Consider the following 23,033-nt stretch of genomic DNA (forward strand, 5'->3'; position numbering starts at 1 on the left):
AAAAAATATCTGAGGAAATTTGAATGTTTATACTTTTAAGTATCAACATAAAATTCGGTATATATTTAAAATTACACTTATTAAAAAAACAGAAAAATCTTTATGATGTACATACTCTTCATAGAACGAAGATGTCATATTCTAAAAATCATATGGGTTTAGCTAGTAATTTTTCTATTTTGCTAGTAAATGAAAATATTTAGTTGTCAAAGGTCAACTAAAGATAAACTCTCCGTGGAGCCCTGCAACATATATTTATAAAAACTATAAGTTTGTTTTTCTTCACTGGAAATTATATGTACCTGGCTTTTATATAGGTAGAGAATTGCATCAGCAGTGAGATATCTACTGGAGCAGCAGAAGGATCCAATCAATTTTCCAGCGACCTTGACAACGGATTTGATGTGTTCCATTCCAGATCAGGAGTAAAGATCAAGCCCAGAAGCTTGTTAAAACATAGAGCATCCCCAAGACGGGAGCCATTCATTTCAATTAATGCCAGATGGAGAGCAAAGTGGTGATGATGTAAAGATAGGAGCTTGGTTTTAGATGAATTAAAAGTAACCAGCCACCTCTTTCCCCATTGTACCATGTGCTCAAGATCAGAGGAAAGAGAGAGTCGGAGAGAACTTGGTTTGGTTTTATAACGCTTGAAAGCGTTATATGGTGCACTTTTAACAAAGATAGAAACGATTTGGACGAGTCAAACTTTTTACGGCAATAAGAGTTAAGAATTGAGTTGGATGCTTGAGCAGTTGGACTTTGATTACAGCTGGCCCAGTTTGGAAAAGCTTTGAGAGCTTGAGATGAAATAAGTGCAATAAACTAACCCAGCCTTTACAGGACGTAGATGTGACCCTTGGCATGTAGAAACACACACCCAGAGGCCAACCATAAATGTAAAGCATTGGAGTCTGTGTTATCCTTTTGTTCCTGTGTTTTATTTTATTTTTCAAGAAACACGTATACACACATGAATAAATATGGTTGACTTTTGAGTTTTGGAGGATGACACGTGTACACAGATGAATAAATATTGTTGACTCTTGATTTTTGGACCATGACAAAAAAATGTTATAAATTTTGTATTAAAATATATCATTTTATTATATAGTTTGTTTTTCCTTTTCAGCTGAACACGTACTGTTTCAACTTCTTCCTCAAAATTATACGCACAGTAAGTAGATTTTTTTTTTCCTTTATTGAGATTGTTATAAGGTTATCGCAATATCAGTAATTTACCTTGAACAATAGCCCTTACATTTCAAATGGCAATATGCTTTGTTTAGGATTAAAAAAAAAAAAACAAAAAAAAAACATATATATATATATATATATATGTTAGAATTTTCAGAATGGTAGATATAATTATTTCCACAGTCAAAGACTTGAGTTTCACTCTCATTTGAGCTCATAAGTTAACCACATCGAAGCTTTGGATTTGAAACTATTCGCATTTCGAATCTCGAGTTCAGATGTGTTTAACTGATGAGCCCAAATGAGGGTTAAACTAGAGTCTGGAATTTACAGTTTGTTGACTCATGGCTTGTGTAGAAATAATATATATGTAAGTTATGAAAATATATAAAATTATGAATATATATATATCTGTGAAAGTGTCTGTCTGTGTCTCTCTCTGTGTACATTTCCCTACACAATAACTCGGTCAATTTTCAGTCTACAGAGTATCGAGATTTGAGAAAATCCGTTTTCTGCCAGAAATTTGGCTGTTAAGGGGTCAAAGTTCAACGATTTGACCTTTGAGAACTCTACCAAACTCCTCTGCCAATTTTGGGTATAAACAATTGAAATTTTAGATATAGGTTCCTTGGACATGGATCTAACTTAATAACTTGATTTGAACCCTAAACAATACATGTTAAGGGGTCATAATAAGGGTCAAAGTTGAAAAAAATTTGACCTTTGCGGTCTCTACTAACTTACTCAGACAATTTCTAGTCTAAATATTTGAAATGACATAGAGGGTATTCAGAGATAGAGCAAGCTTTTTAAACGGTTTGGATCGAAAATTTGAGCTACCAATATATTAATGTATGTTTGCATGTCTTCCTAAAACTTTCGACAAAGGCAATGAATTTTCACAAGATCAGTATCGTTTTGAAGCTCGACCCTTCAGATGACAAATACTGAAAAATTGGCTAAAAACATTAATTTCTTCACCCTTAACTGGGCACTTTTCTAAAGGGAGGGGTCACTTTTTTCACCGATATTTTCGAAAGTCACTCCTCTTTTCAGTTGTCTAGCCTTAATTTAAACCTGCGCCATTTCCGGTTTGGCGGTGGTCGTAACAGCAAAGACGTCCCATTTTTTTCCCCCCTTCACGGTACGGGTTCGAGCCTGCCTTCCTACTACCACTTTTTTTTTTTTTTTTTTGCTCAACACACACCTCCAAACACCCGGGCAATGCCAGGCCCCCATGCTAGTAATATATATATATATGTTGTGTCTGTATCAATAACAACACAAACGCAGAAAATAAAAGTAAAACAAATATATTAAAACGAAAAGATAGTACATATTTACAAAGGTGCAGTTGTACTGCAGTTGGAAGATTGTCCGGCAGAGGGTGTGTTAAAGTTTTTTCATGGAGCAACCGGCACATGCTTCTTGCCTATCCGGCGTTCGAACACAGCTCCCCGGTCTTGCTGACTTGATACCTTTATCTATATCTTTTCACCCACGTATGCTTATTAGTGGGCGTCTCAACAACATCCCCCTCCCAAGATTTGAAGTCGTGTAGATTTCAATATCTTTTAATTTTGGGGTTCATTATCATTGGGTCTATAGCCTTTCTTTTCCTTCCCGATCTCCTCGGTTCGGACATGGTCTGTGGTGTTTCAATATTAAATGTTTCGTATACTATATCAATTGGATCTTCCTGTTCCTCAGGTTTGTCCTGTTCGTTGTCCTTCCTATGACGTTTTCTCAATTGATTTTGATGTCTTTTGTGTATCCCTTTTGGACCTTCTATCATGTAGACCAAGTTGCCGATACGTTTATCTACCGTACCCGACTCCCAATATGACATATTATTTTTAAAACATTTAAAATATACCTGATCACCAGGTTTAATCCTTTTACATGATGTGTGTGTCGTTTTATATACGACTGCTTGCTTTGGTATTAATTTATCAAATGGTGATTTTATTTTTCTCGCAAACATTAATTCTGTTGGCGATAATTTCAACGGTGTATTTGGGTTCTCAGTTATCCTGTATATTTGCAGGAACTGTTGTAATGCTTTATCCGTTGGTGTCCCTATCGATTTTCTATGGGCACGCTTTATCGTATCTACAAACCTTTCCGCTAATCCATTTGATCTAGGATGGAACGATGGTCTAGTTATATGGTTTACCTGAAACGATTCACAAAAATCCTTGAAAACACTTGAAGTAAATTGTTTTCCGTTATCTGTGACTACAATGTCTGGTACCCCAAAACGTGCAAATATTTCATGCAGAAAACTTATTGTGTTATCTGTCGCTGGGTTTTTTACTCGCTTTACTTCCAGCCATCTGGAAAAACTATCTACTATGATTAGGTAGTATTGTCCCTCGATCGGTCCAACAAAGTCTAGATGAATGCGTGACCATGGATGGTCAGTTTTTTTCCAAGGTTTATGAACTATCGGTGTTGCCTTAGCGGCTAACGCACAACCTTTACATTTGTTTACTGTTAATGCAATATTCACATCCATATTACGCCAGTAAACATAACTCCTCATAAGTGTCTTCATCCTATTCATACCCGGGTGTCCTGTATGAAAATCACGTAAGATTTTTTTCTGCAATGTTTTCGGTACAACCACTCTTTCACTATATAATAATACCTCATTGCATAAGGGAAATATACTTTGCGTTTTTCCGTCATTTTCCCTTAATTTTTTCTTTATGTCTTTGATGCCGTCGTCATTTTCAGCCTCCCTTTTTATATCGGTAAGCGTGAATGGTAATTCTCTTATTATATTCGCCACCATGTTTTTTTCCTCATAATTGGAACGTATAGCTGCAATTACTGACTCTTCAAAGGTTTCATCCCTTTTCGGTATAAGCCTTGACAATTCATCCGCATGACCTATTTTTCCCGAATGTAGATGTTTTATTTGAAAATCATAATTTAGCAAGATCGTACCCCAATGGAGTAACCGATTTGCCGTATATACTGGTAAGCCCTTTTTTGAGCCGAAAATAGTCACTAGGGGCTTGTGGTCTGTTTCCAGTATAAAATGTCTCCCGTACAGATAACGGTGGAATTTCGTCACCGCGAAAATAATGCTTAATGCTTCCTTTTCTATTTGGGAGTAAGCCTTCTCTGACGGAATTAGGGTCCTTGGAGCGTGCGCTATAGGTTGCTTCGTTCCATCTGGCATGCTATGCTGTATACATGCTCCTATACCATACGAGCTCGTGTCACTCGCAACAATTATTTGTAATTTTGGGTCGTAATAAGTTAAGGATAAATCTGATGTCAAAGTCTTTTTAATTTCTAAAATGAGCTTGACATTCTTTTGTCCATATCCATGGTGTTTCTTTCTTTAATAATTCGTTCAGCGGAGCTCTTAGGTCGTGCATGCCTTTGATAAATACTTGGTAGTAGTTCACGAGGCCTAAGAAGCTCTGTAAAGTCGTCACGTTATGTGGTGCTGGCATGTTCCTAATTGCTATCACTCTTTCTGGATCAGGGCGTCGACCATCTTTACTTATTATTTGTCCTAAATACTTGATTTCGTCTAGACACAACTCACATTTGTTTTCTTTCACCTTGAATTCGTACTCGTTTATTCTTTTGAACACTTGTTTTAAATGCTCTATATATTCACTTATGGACACGCTCCTTATGATTATGTCATCCAGGTATGCACAAGCACAATCTAAACTGTTCAACATTGTGTCCATCGCTTGCTGGAATATCACCGGCGCGACTTTTATCCCGAACGGTAATCGGTTATACTTGAATAACCCTTTGTGTGTGTTAATGCATAAAATCTTTGAGCATTTTTCTTCTATCAGAATTTGCAAATAAGCGTCGGACAAATCTACTTTTGAAAAAAAAATTCCTACCATTTAGTTTGGCAAAAATCTCTTCTGGGCTTGGTAAAGGGTAATGGTGATCTTGTAGCATATTATTTAACCCGGTTGAAAAATCTCCGCAGACTCGAATTTGTTCCGATTTCTTCTTTACGTACACTGTAGGCGTTGCCCAAATGCTAGTTTCGATTTTCGATAAAATGCCCGTTCTTTCAAGTCTGTCTAATTCGCTATCTATTTTGTCTAATTCGGCGAACGGCACGTTACGTTTTTTTCTTAAATACTGATGTTGCATCCTTTTTTAGCTCAAACGAAGCTTTAAATTTATTACATCTTCCCAGTCCCATAGTAAATATTTCTTTAGTTCATTTTTAATATTTTCTGACGTTGTGATGCAGCTGGTTATTTTTTTACAAAAAGTGGTCATCGGTTTATCCCAAAGGTTGAATTTTTCAATAAAATCTGTTCCCAATAAATTCTCGCTTTTTTTAATTACGAAGATTTTCAATTTCTTCGTCATGCCATTTAAATTAATGGGCAGGCCGACTTCTCCTTCGAATTTGATTTTGTCTCCTGTCACCGTTCTAGCACCCTTACTTGACGGTTTATCCAGTTTTTTCCAAGTGCTAACGTTTATTACCGACAAATCTGCTCCAGAATCAAGTTGAAATTTTATTTGTTTGCCGAAAATATTAACCAACACATATTTTCGTAAATTGTCTTTCTCTTTGTCGTTTGTTCTCATTTGGTGTACTCTATATTTTGTTTTGCAACAAATACTCTTATGTCCGACTTTGTCGCAATTGAAGCATCTGATATTTTTGTAAGGACAATCCTTTCCTCAATGTTTTTCATCACATCTTCCGCAATTATTACTTGGTCCCGATTTTCTATAGTTCCTTTGACTTGAATCGTAATTTCGTTTTCTGTAATTAGAGTTTGAGTATTTATAACTCGCATAATCTTTTGGATTTTGACAAGCCTCCCACTTTCTTTGCTCTGCGTTTCTGCCAGATTTTTTAATCTTCCTTATGTATGACACTCCTGCTTCTTCTATATCTCTGGAGTCTTTTTTTAGTGATACTGCCCTTTAACAATCTTCTGCTAACTTTTGCAGTGTCAGACCTTTTTCTGTCTCTAATTTTGAGACAACGCGTCTTCGGATCTCTGAATTTTTTTGTAGAAACTAGCCCCTGTGCAAAAATTTAACATTTGAAGTCGTCCACCGTAAGTTCCGATAATTTAAAATTGTCGCAGTGTTTATTCACTACTGACGCATATGTCAGGTAGTCCTGCTCTTCCGTTTTCTTAAGGTTCATACACGACCATCTCTTGTGAAAAAGAAACATGTTTGGTCCGAATAACTCCTTAAGAAGTTTTACGGTCTCAGCGAAGTCTAACTGATTCGTTCTCCTTGGCAATATGAAATCAACAAATTTGCAATGTTCACTGGTACCAAGCTTTCGAAGTAATAAACTTACTTTCTTTGCGTTTGGCCAGCTTTCGCAATCTGTTTTGAAAATATCTTCATACCTCTTAAAGTATGCCTCAAAATTTTTATCCTCTTCAGGTAGGTACATGAACATATCTATGCTATTCACAATTGTTGCGTTGGAAAAAGTCCTATTGCTTCCTGTGCAGAATTAGTCGTTAATCTTTCCAACAAATCTTTTTGACCAAGTTGCATTTGCTCTATACATTTAAGAAGCCGTTCATTCTGTCTTTCGTCTCTTTCTTGTAGTTCTTTTTTCTGTAATTCGTCTCTTTCTTGTTGACGCCTTCTCTGTACTTCGTCTCTTTCTTGTTGACGCATTTGCATTTCCGCGAATAACTTGATAAGATTCTCCATTTTGTTTTTTAAATTAGTAAATCAGTCACTTTTACAATTTCCTTTCTTTAATAACTACGAACAACCGATTCCTTTTGTTATGTTATTAATTACTTACAAGAAAGAAAAAAAAATCCCTTCTTAGCACACTGAAAAAAAAAAATCACTTTCTTTCAAAACCGTCTACCTAATAAGTTCACGGTATCCTAGCGAAACACTTTTTTTTTTTTTTTTTTTTTCCTTCATACGCACTTTAAAGTGCTTGCTGTTTTATTTTATTTTATTTTGTTTTAAATTTTTTATTTATTTATTTATTTATTTTCAAGTGTCCCGGGTTTTGAATTTCCTTTTCAAGTAGTCACAAAAAAAAAATCTTGGTGTTTTGCAAGTATATCGCGTTCGACAATTTTGTAGTAGCTGCGTTTTAAACATTGAATTCCCGAGTGAATTTTTTTTTTCAAGCTTTGACGAGTAAGTATTTCCCGAATACCACTGTTGAGTTTGATAGTGTATTTTCTCATGCGTAAATCTTTTTTCGAAATCCCGTCGCCACTGTTGTGTCTGTATCAATAACAACACGAACGCAGAAAGTAAAGGTAAAACAAATATATTAAGACGAAAAGATAATACATATTTACAAAGGTGCAGTTGTACTGCAGTTGGAAGATTGTCTGGCAGAGGGCGTGTTAAAGTCTTTCCTGGAGCAACCGGCACATGCTTCTTGCCTATCCGGCGTTCGAACACAGCTCCCCGGTCTAGCTGACTTGATACCTTTATCTATATCTTTTCACCCACGCATGCTTATTAGTGGGCGTCTCCACAACAATATATGAGTTATATGTATATATGGCAATTAAGCTACACAGAATATTTCACGTTTCTTTATCGTGAGAATGCGTCAGGTTTATATATATATACCCACACACAAACACTTTTTATTTGTTTTCTATAAGCATTTATATGTCACTAAACATTCCTGAGACTGTTTCGATCAACCAGTTACAAGTAACTAGAGACCTCTTCGGGCGATAAGTCCGTAATGAAAATTGGAAAAAGTTCACACTAAGTCTTGATCAAGATGACAATTGCATGATATGCAAAGATAAAGTTAATTATCGGCATTTAAATAAGAAAAAAAGAAAAGTATATAAAAAGAAATGTGAATAATAATATTTATAATAATAATAAACTTTTATTGCTTTAATAATTTAACGTTGTTCGTTTTAATTTTAAAAAAAAGTTGAAAAGATACTTTTCACTCAATAGTAAGCTTTGGAAGATTGACAGTGAAAGAAATGCAATCGCCAAAAGATAAGCGCTTTATTATTTTTAGTGGACACTTTGAAAAATCAACTGCAAATGCGACTGTTTCACTCGCAATGTAGAGTCCTGATATTGTTAATGAATATAACTACAGTTGTGATACTATGGTCGACATGTGGCCATTAAGGAAGGAAGTAGGAAAACAAATAAAGCAGAAAGTAGATTTATCAATAGATGTACATAGACAAAGAGAGGTAAGGGTAGATTTAGATTTGGGTGTGACAAATGTTTAAAAGAAAAGTATATCGTTGTATTAAATTTTTATTGTTTTAATAATTTAACTTTTTCTTTTTAAAAAAAAAAAAAGTTGAAGTTATTTTTCACTCAGTAGTGAGCTTTGGAAGATTGTCAGTGAAAGAAATGCAATCGCCAAAAGATGAGCGTTTTATTATTTCTAGTCGCCATTTTGAAAAGTCACTCACAAATTCGACTGTTTCACTCGCAATGTAGAGCCCTGATGTAAAAAGACTTTGTTTTGTTGCCTTTTGATCACTCACCGGCAAAATCACACATGTGCTTACATAAAAAAAAAAAAATTATGTGCAAACTGTTCGTTTGTAGAAGTTAGTTGTTTTCTATAGAATATGTTGATTTAAAATATTTTTTAAACTATAAGTACAGCATTCAAAAGTGACTTAACTCTTTGGAAGCATATTGTGTGAGTGAAGCCTCCTATAAAAAAAATCATGACTTAGAACTGTGGATGAGAGTGCATGTAAATTGTGAACGACTCTACAAAGGTGAGACCTATCGTCCACTAAAAGTATGGGTAGAACATAAAAAAAAGTCGTAATGTGGAGATATTGGAAGGTCAGTTATATATATATATATATATATATATATATATATATATATATATATATATATATATATATATATATTTAAGGAAAAGGAGACCATCTACTCTTATAGGATGCAGTAAAAAATTCTAGATGAGCAGAATTTAAAACAATACAGGAACTATCTATAATATAAATCTGACCAGTATGTTTAAATGTATGTATGTATATCTGCCTAAAACTTTCGACAGCGTGAACGGATTTTCACAAGACTGGTATCGTTTTGAAGTTCGACCCTTCGGATGACAAATATCGAAAAATTGGCTAAAAGCATTTACTGCTTCACCCTCATCTAGGCACTTTTCTACAGGGAGGGGTCGCTTTTTTCGCCGATATTTTCGAAAGTCATTCCCTCTTTTTGATTGTCTAGCCTTAATTTAAACCTATGTCTCTTCCGGTTTGACGATGGTTGCAACGGCAAAGACATCACGGTTTTTTTTTCTTCATATTTTTTTCCTCCTTCGTGGTATAGGTGAGCTTGCCTACCTACTACCACTTTTTTTTTTTTTTTTTTTGCTCAACACACCCCTCCAAACACCCGGGCAATGCCAGGTACCCAGGCGAGTCTAATAAATGAAAGGCAAAATGTGTGTATGTGTGTGTGTGCTTGTATGTCTGCCAAAAGCTTTCGACAGACATGTCGGACTGTGACAAAATTGGTATCGTTTTAAAGCTCATTGTCTTGAATGAACAATTATTGAAAGATTGGCCAAAATCATTAATTCTTTCACTGTCAACTAGGCCGATTTTTACAAGCAGGGGTCACTTTTTTCGCCAACATTTTTGCAAGTTATTCAAACCTCACGTCAATGACGTCACATAAAAGACGTTATTTCTACCGCTGTGACGTCACAATTGCGGTGTGCACATCGATAAGACCGTTTGCTTTTTTTCACCTCCTTTTCTTCCTTTTTTTAAATTTTTTTACACGGTGGTCACCACTTAGCAAGGCCCGGAAGCCACTCAGGTATAAGGGTTATTCCAAGTACAGTACGTTAGTGTGGAGATTTGATGAAGTGTTTACTTAAGGGGGCGGTTCATTAGGAATTTGTTAACATTGGACTTGAAGACATCCAAGTTGTAGTCCGGTGGGAAGCAGGCAGACGGAACAGAGTTCCACAGGCGTGCAGTTCTAAGAAAGAAGTTATTTCATGGAATCTACGTTTTGATTTAGGCACAGATATAGAGTGGGGGAAATTTTTCACAGTGAATTCAGCTAGACGGGTGTTTTTCGTGAAAGATTGGCGAGGGGGGACCAGAGATTGGAGTTCCGACGAGCACCTGCCATGGAAATAACGATAAAACAAGAATAGGCTCACAACGTCTCTTCTGTGGGAGAGAGGTTGCAGGGTAGAGAAAAGGGCATCCCCCACTAAGCCACAAAGTCTATTTTGTACTCTGTCAAGGCAGGATAGGCTGTTTTTAGCAGCTCCTGCCCAGATACGGCAACAGTATTCCATCCTTGGACGTACTTGGCTTTTATATAGATAGAGAATTGCATCAGTAGTGAGATATCTTCTGGAGCGGTAGAAGGATCCCACCATCTTTCCAGCGACCTTGGCAACAGACTTGATGTATGTGTTCCATTTCAGATCAGGAGTAAAGGTCAAACCCAGAAGCTTGTCAAAACACGGGGCCTCACCCAGACGAGAGCCATCCATCACAATTGATGCCAGATGGGGATCAGAGCGTTATGGTTTTAAGCCTGCTTATTACTCTTAATTTTTTTTTTCATGCGCTCTTGTAATTTTGCTTTTTTTTTTTTTGTTTTTTGCTCAACCAACACTCTTATAAACACCTCCACACATTCGGGCAATGGCAGGCACCCAAGCTAGTTAATTATAAATAATAGGTAAAATTGTATATTTTATAAGGATGTGCTACTAACCAGACCACCTAAATATTGTAATATCTGCAAGTGGTTTGACATGACACTCAAAGTTACATAATATAGTCCTCTACAATGACCAGAAAATACTAGCAAGTTCCCCTGTCACATCTGTGAACGATTATGCAAAAGTGTAGTTGGACGGAAAAGCCATCTACATGCTGATACCCGACATCTGAAGAGATGGTAAGCGTTTGTCCAGAAATAGCAATCATCATATATATATATATATATATATATATATTAGCTCAAAAAAGGCCTTTGGATTATTATGGACCATCTTCTTCCAATTACGGGATGTCTTTGGATTTTACTTGTACAAATGGAAATTCTTTTAACTTTCTTGAAGTTTTACATTTTGGTTTTACCGTCACTGGATTTTTTATCTTCCACCAGACTATCCATTCATGTGTAATCACCTTTTTCTTTACCATATTCCCTCTGCTTAACTTATTTTGTTTTCAAGTAAGATCTTTGACTTACTTGTTGTTTCATCAAATACTTCTGCATGCAAAATCCGATCCCGCATTTTGCTAATTCCTACCCTCTGATGAGAAGGAGAGTATTTCTTCGAAACTCCGCGGATTAAGGACTATCCACTTGTGCTTCCTTTTCAGATTAAATATGTTTTTAACTCATTTCAAAGTGTTTTTTAACATATTTTATTAACTGTTTGCTCATATATATATATATATATATATATATATATATATATATATATATATATATAAGGACTGTTGTTGCATCATATATAGTGAGGAGGAGATACTTCGCTTATGATGATGGTGGGGAGGACACATAACTTGGAAAGGTTTACACAATACAAGATGATGATAAGACACATTTACCTTTTCTGTTGTAAAGAATGACGACACAAGGCAACACTTACAAAACAAATGGTGATTTCTTTATTCATCTGATCGCCCGGACTTCTCCCTAATATATATATATATATATATATATATATATATATATATATATATATATATATATGCAGGGTGACCCCCCCCCCCAAAAACGAAAGTTATATGGAACCTTCATTTATTAAATTCTAATCAATAGTCACTGAGATTTGGAATTTATAAAATTGCCAAAAAAGTAGGTGTGTGTGTGTGTATGTATGTATATATATATATATATATATATATATATATATATATATATATATATATATATATAAGAATTGAAATTGGAAATCTAATATGGAATAACAATAACACCCAAAATGAGAATAATTGTCCGAACAATCAAAACATTACAAACAAATTTATATATTATTTTGACGGTAAGAAATTTGAAATAATGAAATCTATCTATATATCTGTGAATATCTTGCTGCCCAACTCCCCACATGTAGCTTATGTCCCTGATAGTAGCCCCCTACAGTAATGTGGTAATGTGTCTTGTTTGGGGTGAAATTGCAATTAAAAAAACAAGTGTCTGTGTGTGTGTCTGTCTGTGTACATTTCCCTATACAATAATTCTGTCAATTTTCAGTCTACAGACTCGAAATTTGATATACAGGGTAGTGAGATTTTGGAAAATCTTTGTAATCCGTTTTTGGCCAGAAATTTGGCTGTTAAGGGGTCAAAGTTCAACGATTTGACCTTTGAGAACTCTACCGAACTCCTCCGCCAATTTTGGATATAAACAATTGAAATTTTAGATATAGGTTCCTTGGATATGGATCTAACTTAATAACTTAATTTGAGCCCAAAACAATAAATTTGACCACTGCAGTTTCTACCAAATTACTCAGACAATTTTTGGTCTAAACATTTGAAATTTTACATAAAGGGTATTCAGAGATAGAGCAAGCTTTTTAATCGATTTGGATCGAAAATTTGAGCTACCAATATATGAATATGTTTATGTATGTCTGCGTGTCTGCCTAAAACTTTCGACAGAGGCGACAAATGTTCACAAGATTAGTATCGTTTTGAAGCTCGACCCTTCAGACAACAAATACTGAAAAATTGGCTAAAAACATTAATTTCTTCACCCTTAACTGGGCACTTTTCTACAGGGAGGGGTCGCTTTTTTCACCGATATTTTCGAAAGTAATCCCCTCTTTTCGATTGTCTAGCCTTAATTTAAACCTACATCACTTCTGGTTTGGCGGTGGTCGTAACAAGAAAGACGTCACGTTTTTTCGCCGGTTCTTTTCCTCCTTTGTGGTACGGGTTTAAGCCTGCCTTCGTACCACCACTTTTTTTTGCTCAACACACACAACTCCAAACACCCGGGCAACACCAGACTGAAATGCTAGTCTATCTATAAAAACGAAAATGTGTGTGTGGAGACATTTTCAACGAATTTTTGATCTACAGGCTTGAAATTTGATATATAGGGTATTTAGACATAGAAAACTTTTTAATCAGTTTTCATCCGGAAAAAAAGGGCTCCTAAGGTGTCGAAAAAACTGGTACATGGGATTCATCAGATTTTTATCTGTTCGTCAACTGTTTCACGAATACGCATGCATGAATCTTTCACATTGATAGATTACTTATGTTAATAATAAGTAGGTTTGAGAAGACTTTAAAGATTGTGAAAAGCTGGCCTAATGGTTATCGTGCTTGACACTGTCTTCAGGTTTGGGTTTCGATCTCAACTCGAGTATTTTTTTTTTTTTTTTTTTTTTTTTACTTACAAGAAGCGAACTATTTAGAGAAAAACATAATACTTGCATGCACATGTCTCGATTTCTTTTCATTTTATTTATTTTTACAGGAATTCAACATTACGTTTAATACTTACGGTATTTCTATTTATAATAAACTAGTAAGTTAATGACGGCTTAGACACAGGAAAATGGAAAAGGTATAAATATACGCGTTGTAGAATGGGATCGTAAGAAGACTTATCGAAGAGGGGGGAAAAATTTGAGCTACTTCCTCTGTAGGTTAGGACGATGATGAAGATGGCGCTCCTAAAAATAAATATAATGTTTTAATATTATGGGTCAAGATCAAAGTGTAGTATCTGTTCTTCAGATGCTGCACTTCAATGTCTTGTTCTGTCAGTGGAGGAGAAATCCTTCACGACTTAGACAATTTTTTATTTTTGTTCCTTTTCTCCACATTAAAAAACGACCCTGGTGTCTAACTCTGCCCCGTGGGGAGACATTGTAAATAGGAATATTACGAAATAATGTGTATGTAATGGCGTTCTATAGTTAAATAAGGTAATGGCTAATAACGTAAATATAATACATTTTTATGTGAAATATGTTGCTGTAAACCTGCGGGATTTTGATCCAAAGTGAAAAACTGCGCCTCATTTATTATATACAAGATAAGAATTCTGCATTAATTAAAATATAATATTTATGTACATTTTACGACCGAGCAACGTCGGGTGGTCTGCTAGTATTTGTATAAAAATGTAATTAATAGGAAATCCACTGTTTGAAAAGCATTGCATACTAAGAATTTAAGATTTAACGGTTGAAAGACCCGACGAGTCCATGATTGATTTTAATAAACATTTCTATTTATTAAAATAAAATTGAATCTTTTTCAAAATTTCGAAGAATAAAAAATGGTTTCTACTGATTTTTTTTTTTTTTTTTTTTTTTTTTTTTTCTTACGTGTCATGGTGGAGCCAACACCTGACACGTCCTCAGAGATTGGAAATTGAGGCCGGATGATGTTTAAATGTCTAATCACACTGTCAACGTTGGTCGAACGCCTGGTTCAGTAATAGGAAATCCACTGTTTGGAAGAATTTAAAATTTAACGGTTGAAAGACCAGACGTGTGCAAAATTGATTTTAGTAGACATTTCTATTTATTAAAATAAAATGACACCTAAGAAAAAAAACCGTTTTGTATTTCCTGGAGAATATTTTATTATTTGAAAAAAAATAAATAAATAAGAAAAACTCCAAAGGAAAAATATCGACTCCGACACTTTCTGTAAATATTAGTTGCAGTCTGGGTGTGTGCGTGACAGTGTTGACTCTCTACACCAGTGGTTCGGGATCGCTCAAGAAATTTCCCTTAAATCTCGCAACCCCCAAAATTTCTGAATTCACATTTAAATACATGATTGGATTAAATCTTTTCAACCATGTATTTAATGGCCATTTAATAACCATACTTAGCCCTAAAATGAAAGTAAGAAATAAGTTCATTCCAAAAGGAAACGAAACACAAAAGAGTAACACTAGCCTATTTTCTATCTGAACTTTTCTCGCACCCCCTGAAATATCGTCTCGCACCTGCAGAGGGTGCAAACACAGTAAGGTCCCTGTTTACATCTACTGTTAAGACTGTGCGTCAATGGATTGATCGATTCATTTCCCTCATCTCTCCTGAGCCAATATCTGACTCCTACTATCTCAAACTTACCACTCTCTTTTAGCAATTAGCAATTCCTCAACTGTTGTAAACTCCAAACCGCTCCTAACTGTTGTAAAGATATAATCTGGTCCCTGTTGATTTTACAGTGGGATGTTAGTTCTGTGCAGTTCTAGGAGGTCCACTCTCCCAGACTTTGCCATTTTTTGAGGAGAGGTTAGTTTATTGCTAATTGTCTGAGACACCCTTACTGGGGAATGCCAACGGGGGTGCCCAGGCACTTTTTGCAGGCCAGAGTACCTTTTCTTGGGGGTGCTGACATCTCAATCCCACTTTCCAACCGTCTTGTAACAGTTCTTGCAGTGGAAAAGTGTAACGTTGCAGGGCGTTACACTTTACTACTATTACTAATAATAATAAATAATAATTCGTAAAAATAAAATTGGAAAGAAAAAAAAATTAAAATTCGGGTCGGCATTTTTTCTCTTTTTTTTAATTTTTTTTTTATTTTGCATAGGCATAACCACTTATCAAGGCCAAGAGGCAACTCGAGGATAAGGGTTAAAGAGTGTACAGTAGAAATTGGACAATATAGAAATCGTTAGTAAATGGAAATTCGGTAAATTTGTTAACATATGGAATGGCTCATCAAAAACTTGTTTACGTTAGACTTGAAGGCAACCATATTGTAGTCAGTCAGCTGGAAAGCAGGAAAACGGAAGACAATTCCACAGGCGTGCAGTTCTAATGGAATCTACGTTTAGGTTTAGGCACAGATAAAGAGTGGGGGAAATTTTTAACAAAAGATTTTATTACACATTACTCTCGTCTTGACATCACTGCCATATGTCCATCTAGCCTGGTTCGTGTTTCTTCTTCCTCCATCCACATGCCAGCCACAGCTGGCCCATACTCGTCCTCGACTTTTCATGTCTATTTCCTTTGACCTTGACTTTCTTTCTCCTTTTTTTCCTTTTCCTTCTTGCACACACTTCCTTATTTGCATATGCACGTTTTTTGACTGCTGCTGCTGATGATGATCTCTTCATAAGCCAGCCATCTTTCACTGCTGCTGCTATTTCCCCACACGCTCATATGCATTATGTTACAAAGGAACTAAAAAAAACTGTCAAAATTTGAGACTATGACTAACTTAATTTTATATAGAAGGTATATATTGATATTTAGGAGTGGAAGTCGTTTTGTTCTTGTGGGTGTTAAGATTTGATGGCAAAAGGCGATTATATAGGATGAAACGATAAATTTATCGCCCTAAAGAAAACAACACTACAGCTTTATTTTAAAACTTTTAATGAAAAAATCAATTTAGGTATTATGTATAACTTGATTATGTAGTAGAGCTGACATCTATCCCATGTAGCCACCTTCAGCTTCAATCACTGCCTCGATACGGGTCTGGAACTGGGAGCATAGTTTTCCACAAGCACTGGAGGAAGCTCAGTGATTACTTGGTGGATGGCAGCAATCAAGCTGGCTTTAGTGTTGTGGGAGGTCATATTGGTGATGTTCTCAACGTGTGACCAAACGAAGACGTCTTGCGGGTTCAGGTCTGAGGAGGAGGAGGCGGGGCAATGAGAGAAGGGTACAAAGTTGTAGCACTCCTTCTGAAGCAAAGCCTGGGTGTCTTTGGACTTGTAGGCCGGTGCAGAGTCCTGCTGCCACACACAGTGCCTGCCACTGATTGCACCAGGGGATCACCACACTCTTCAGCACATCCAGGTACACTTTAGTGTTGACTTTTAAGCCGACTTTGAAGATGTAAGGTGGCATAATGTGGCCCTCACTTGAAACTACACCAAAGACCATAACTGTAGCCGGAAACTTTGTTTTCATCACTCTGGGCATGTCCCTGTTATTCGTGGCAATCCAGCGATGCATTTTCAAGGTGCTGGCAATGGCCCTGTTTTCATAACTTGACTCGGTAGAGAGCATGAGTTGTACAGCGGCGCATCTCCAATCTCACTTGTGGAACATTGTATCACTTTCAGACATTATATTATAGAAGGCTTCTGTCGTTCTTGGGATTTGTACACAATTGGCAAACTAATAAATGGTCTGCAACAGCGCCTGGTTCAGTGGGGGAAGTCGTGGCTGGTTACCTTTAATGCATCTAAAACCAAACTCCTATCTTTACATCATCAACGCTCTGATCCCCATCTGGCATCAATTGAAATGGATGGCTCTCGTCTGGGAGAAGCCCCGTGTTTTGACAAGCTTCTGGGTTTGTCCTTTACTCCTGATCTGAAATGGAACACATACATCAAGTCTGTTGCCAAGGTCGCTGGAAAGATGGTGGGATCCTTCTACCGCTCCAGAAGATATCTCACTACTGATGCAATTTTCTTTCTATATAAAAGCCAAGTACGTCCAAGGATGGAGTACTGCGGCCATATCTGGGCAGGAGCTACTAAAAACGGCCTATCCTGCCTTGACAGAGTACAAAATAGACTTTGTGGCTTAGTGGGGGATGCCCTTTTCTCTACCCTGCAACCTCTCTACCACGCCTATTCTTGCTTTATCGTTATTTCCATGGCAGGTGCTCGTCGGAACTCCAATCTCTGGTCCCCCCTCGCCAATCTTTCACGAAAAACACCCGTCTAGCTGAATTCACTGTGAAAAATTTCCCCCACTCTATATCTGTGCCTAAATCAAAACGTGGATTCCATGAAATAACTTCTTTCTTAGAACTGCACGCCTGTGGAACTCTGTTCCGTCTGCCTGCTTCCCACCGGACTACAACTTGGATGTCTTCAAGTCCAATGTTAACAAATTCCTAATGAACCGCCCCCTTAAGTAAACACTTCATCAAATCTCCACACTAACGTACTGTACTTGGAATAACCCTTATACCTGAGTGGCTTCCGGGCCTTGCTAAGTGGTGACCACCGTGTAAAAAAACAAAATAAAAAACAAAAAGAAAACCGGTTTTCATCAAATGGAAATGGAATCATGTTGTCTTTTCTAGAGCAATAATTTTTTCGATAGGATAGACTCTAGTGGAAGAGCAGTTTGGAGAGTTCCATGTTGGTGTTTTTTTATTTTAATTTTTTCGTATCTTCAGAGAGATCTGTTGAGTACCCCCTCAACGTGAATATCCCTGACAAACCTGACAAGCAGCTAAATCCCACCCCCTCACAGTAGAGATCCCTAGGTGTAAGAAGGCCTTCTACTCCAATAGTTTCTTTGCTAGAACTGCTAGACTTTGGAACTCCCTTCCGAGATTCTGCTTTCCAAACTGTACTGACATGCAGAAGTTCAAATGTAATGTGAACAAACATCTTGCTGATCATCTTCCTTCATAATACCCCTGCAACTTATGTTCCTGATAGTAGCCCCTACTTCAAAGTGGCACTGTGTCTTGTTTGGGGTGAAAATTGAATTAAAAAAAAAAAAAAATTATTTTTATGTTGTATTTTGTTTTGTTTTTTTTTGGTCGGAGAAAAGTGGTGAAGTGTTCGATTTTTCAATGGCTATCTGGGAGGTGCGGTGGGGAGGATCTAATCAGCAATTAATGTAAGTGAAAACATATGGAATGTCTGGTGAGCAGTGGTGGTGGGGGGATATTGGTCGGGAGGAAACCTACTGAATTGAGCTAAGGAGGTTAAGAGTCTCTTTCCTCCGAGAGGGAAGGATGAGGGGAAGATGTGGAAGCCATGTTTTTTGCTGTGATGTCTTTGCTACGACTGAGTATTGTGCTTTAAAAAATTAGATTAATTAATTGGAAAACTATGGATTCTTGTTAAAAATGATTCATGTTTTTTTATTTGAGAATTTTGATCTTCTGTTCATATATATATTCTGTCCATCTAGCATCTCCCCCTTTATAACTTTATTCTTTCTTTCTCTCTTTATCTTTCTTCACCTATTTCTCTCTTTCTTCCCCTCTCTCTATTTCTCCTCCACATCTCTCTTTAACTTTCTTCCCTCACATCTCTATCTTTCTCCCTCTCCCCTCTCTTTATCTTTCTACCTTCTCTTTCGAGACCATCTTTCTTTCTGTCTCTCTGGACCCACTTTCTTTTCTTTCAGTATTTCCTTGCTTCTCTCTCTGTCTCTCTCTCGGACCACTTCCTTGTTTCTTGTTCTCTCTCTAGACTCTTTCCTTGTCTCTCTCTCTCTCTCTCTCTCTCTCTCTCTCTCTCTCTCTCTCTCTCTAGGACCCGTTCCTTGTCTCTCTTTTGAACCCTTTTCTTGTCTCTCTTTTGGATCCTTTCCTCATCTCTGTCTTGGATACTTTCCTTGTCTTTCTCTTTCTCTCACACCCTTTCCTCCTCCTCCTCCTCCTCCTCCTCCTCTCTCTCTCTCAGACCCTTCTCCTCTTATCATTTCTCTTATTTTTCTTTTCTTTATCATTTCTCTTTTATCATTTCTTACTTTCGCATTATCGTCTCTATCTCTCTCTTTATCATTTTTCTCTTTCTTTATTATTTCTTTCTCAATGTCTCTTTTTCTTTATCATTTTTTCTCGTTTTCTCCCTCTTTTTCTACTTTTCGTCTTTTTCTTTTGTTATTCAATTTTTAATTCTTATTAATTTGTTACACGCACACACACACACATATGGAGAAATATTTTGGGTGTCTCCATTTCCGACTCCACCCTAACAAATCTCTACCAGTGCAGCATCATCATTACTTAGTCCTCCTTCATCAGTTTAGGGTGTTGCCCTTTCAAGATGAGTTTTTGAAGACGGCACTTGTAGAAAATGTTGGTTTGCATAATTTTTCTAGTTATTATTACCCATCATCCCACCAGCCTGCTTCTGGAACCAATTTATATATATATATATATATATATATATATATATATATATATATATATATATATATATATATATATATATATATATATATAAATTTTATGTGCGTCTGCAATAAATGTTTCATTTTTTTTATTCTTTAACACATCCATTTCTTAAACAAAAATATATATCATCCTTTTTACATTTACTTTTTTTTTTTTTTTTTAAATTTTGAAATCACTTCAGATAAAACATGAAACCGTTTGATGTAAGGAACTAAAAAGATAAAAAAAAATACTGCAAGGTAAAAAAAACAAAAACAAAAACTAACCAACGATGTTATGTGATTAGTTCTGACCCAGAAAACAGCAAATCTTCCCTATTTGTCAGGAACCTTTTCTCATGGAATGTGAGGACTAAGGCACAGAATAAGGAAAGCAAAAGTCTGCCAAAAGTAAACCCAAGATCCACTAATTGGTGCTTCTATGTTAAAGAAAAAATATTGAATTTCAAGCAAAATTATGTAATTATGTTGCAGATAGTAGCATATCCAAAAATTACAGAAAACGATAAGGTACAAACATAATTTGCGGACTTGAACGAGAACCCCCCCCCTAATTTTAACCAGTATTTTGCACTTCGTATTTGTTTACGACCTAACCCAGGGTAGTATAAACACCTCCAAACTCCCCATGATAAGAACGGCTTTCAGAATAAACACTTCCCAACCTCAATAACTATACTACATCCTAAAACATACTATAAAAATTCTGGAAGGGGGGGGGATCTCGTTCAGATCCGCCAAATAATTATTCCTGCAAAACCGTTCCAATAAGGTAACATGCTTGGTCGGACATATTGGGTCACATGACATAAGCAAAAGGGTAAGTAACTCGGTTAAAAGCGAACAGAATTTATTCAGAAAAAAAATAAATAAATAAATAAACAACATATATATATATATATATATATATATATATATATATATATGTTGTTTATTTATATATATATATATATACACATAATTTGTGCATTTTTTTTTTAAATAACATTTTTAATTATTTGAATTTTTTATTTTTTTATGACAAGCGTAACTGAATTTATGGGAAATTGAAAACCTAATTACCTCACCTATTACCTCTTCAATTCGAATCTGTAGATTTTGAAACCAAATCGCTAGATTTTACAAGTGTCTTTTTTTCATTAAAAATTATTTTTCTACCCTATTGTTTTCTGTAATTTTTGGATATGTTACTATTTGTGATATAGGAATTACGTAGGTACCATTTGTTTTACTTTAACTTAAGTATTTTCTTCATTATTATAATATAAAAGCACTCACTAATTCTATGTTTCAACTTGTGACAGTTCATTTATTTTTGTAAAATTTAGATATAAAAAAAATTGTTTTCTTTTTATAAATGTGTCATTAATTTTTTTGTGCTTGTTTACATTAGCGATCTTTTTAACTCATTTCTGGTGAAAACATTATTACGTACTTATGTGTCATGGTAAAAATTAGTATAACCTTCAAAGTTACAAAAAAATGATCCAGTAGAAAAAGAATTACAAGTAAAAAAGAATTTCTCGAATTATCAAGTTTTATTGTATGGTTTAATGTGGATTTGTGCTATTAATTCAGTATGACAAACAAGGGATATAACCCTTGGCTTATATTAAGTATCCCCTATCTTTAAACATACTATCTGGAAACACAATTGTGACTGATTTTTATTGAAAATAATTCTAACACATCATCTACTGAATCATTTTTCATAATTTTGGTAATTTATACTAATTTTATCATAACAATTAAGTATGTAATGTTTTCACATGAAATGCGTTTGTTTAAAATAATCACAAATGTAACCAAGAATTATTTTCATTGACGAGCAATTTGCACATATCTAAAAGGTTTTGTTCCGTTACTTACAAGGAATCATAAAGATTCATTGATTTCTTGTAGATCAGTTTTGATAAGAATTCTCAACTTTCATTCCTCAGAACCGTGGAGTTGGCTGATAAAAAAAAAAATGAAAAATAAATCTGAATTCCACCAAAATTGCCAAATTGCTGATTACCCAATTTTCACCAAAAGTTGCCAACTATTAAATTTGCACAAAAGTGGCTGACTACTGACTCTTACAAAAATTGTCAACTACCAACTTTCAAAAATTGATACCGAACCGGTAATACATGGTGTGGTATTAGTCCTGGTTGGGCTATGCTGGCTTCCTCCAAAGGAGAAAGTTTACAGGGAATATTAACTTAACAAGCTGTTCCTAGCTGCATGTATATCCTGATAATGCAAAGATAACATACAGTGCTTAGCATTCCCAAAGGTCACGGTCCTGGATATGACCTTAAACTATATATAGTGGTGAGGCCCCAACTTGCGGGCTTTGCGGAATGTGGAGCCACCCTTTAATTACCATTACTCCAAGGTCCACTCTGACCTAGAGTGGTAGTACCTGTTAGGGTCCCAACTATGGGTTAAATAGAAACCAACTTGAAAACAACAAATATATTCTATTAAAAAAAATCTTTCTTCAAAATCTTTGGATTCAACATTAAATAACCTGAAAAGGGTTGATATGCCGTAAAACAAAAACAACCAACCAACCAACCCAAAGGTCACCCATATGGTACTGGCCAGACTCCACATTGCTTAACTTTAGTGATTATGCCGATTATGATTGCTGATTAATAAGGCAATGACAAGAGAATATTCTTTTCATTATTTTGACTCCCGAGTATATATCAGTTAATATCTTATATGTTTTTAGATAGTGATGTGTGTGGTTCTCGATTGATTGACTGTGTTGAATATATACTCGAGAGTCAAAACAATGATAAGAATATTCTCTTGTCATAGCCCTACTGATTACCAATTCCCGCAAATGTTGTAATCTCTTGATGTTAAGCTTAGAAAAATTGCCAATCTGTTAATTTTTGACCAGTTTTCTCATGCATTCAATCGGATTCCTATCTCGCGCACACCCATCAACACATACGTATCCGCACACATGGGCGCCTTTAAATCG

The 23,033-nt window shown here is 35.7% G+C and overlaps 1 protein-coding gene across 2 annotated transcripts in view; it reads left to right on the forward strand.

Annotated features, from left to right (window-relative positions):
• Positions 1 to 23,033, forward strand: part of LOC145266975 (alpha-1,3-mannosyl-glycoprotein 4-beta-N-acetylglucosaminyltransferase A-like) — a 265,602-nt gene that overhangs the window by 89,010 nt on the left and 153,559 nt on the right. For both annotated transcript variants that reach the window (XM_080122814.1, XM_080122813.1), the window contains exon 2: positions 1,133 to 1,177. The gene's annotated coding sequence lies outside the window, so the exon portion shown is untranslated. The remainder of the gene's footprint in view (positions 1 to 1,132; positions 1,178 to 23,033) is intronic.

The sequence above is a fragment of the Euprymna scolopes genome, chromosome 42, assembly GCF_053919585.1.
Source record: "Euprymna scolopes isolate OS-2025 chromosome 42, ASM5391958v1, whole genome shotgun sequence".
In the NCBI taxonomy this organism is placed as follows: Eukaryota; Metazoa; Mollusca; class Cephalopoda; order Sepiida; family Sepiolidae; genus Euprymna; species Euprymna scolopes.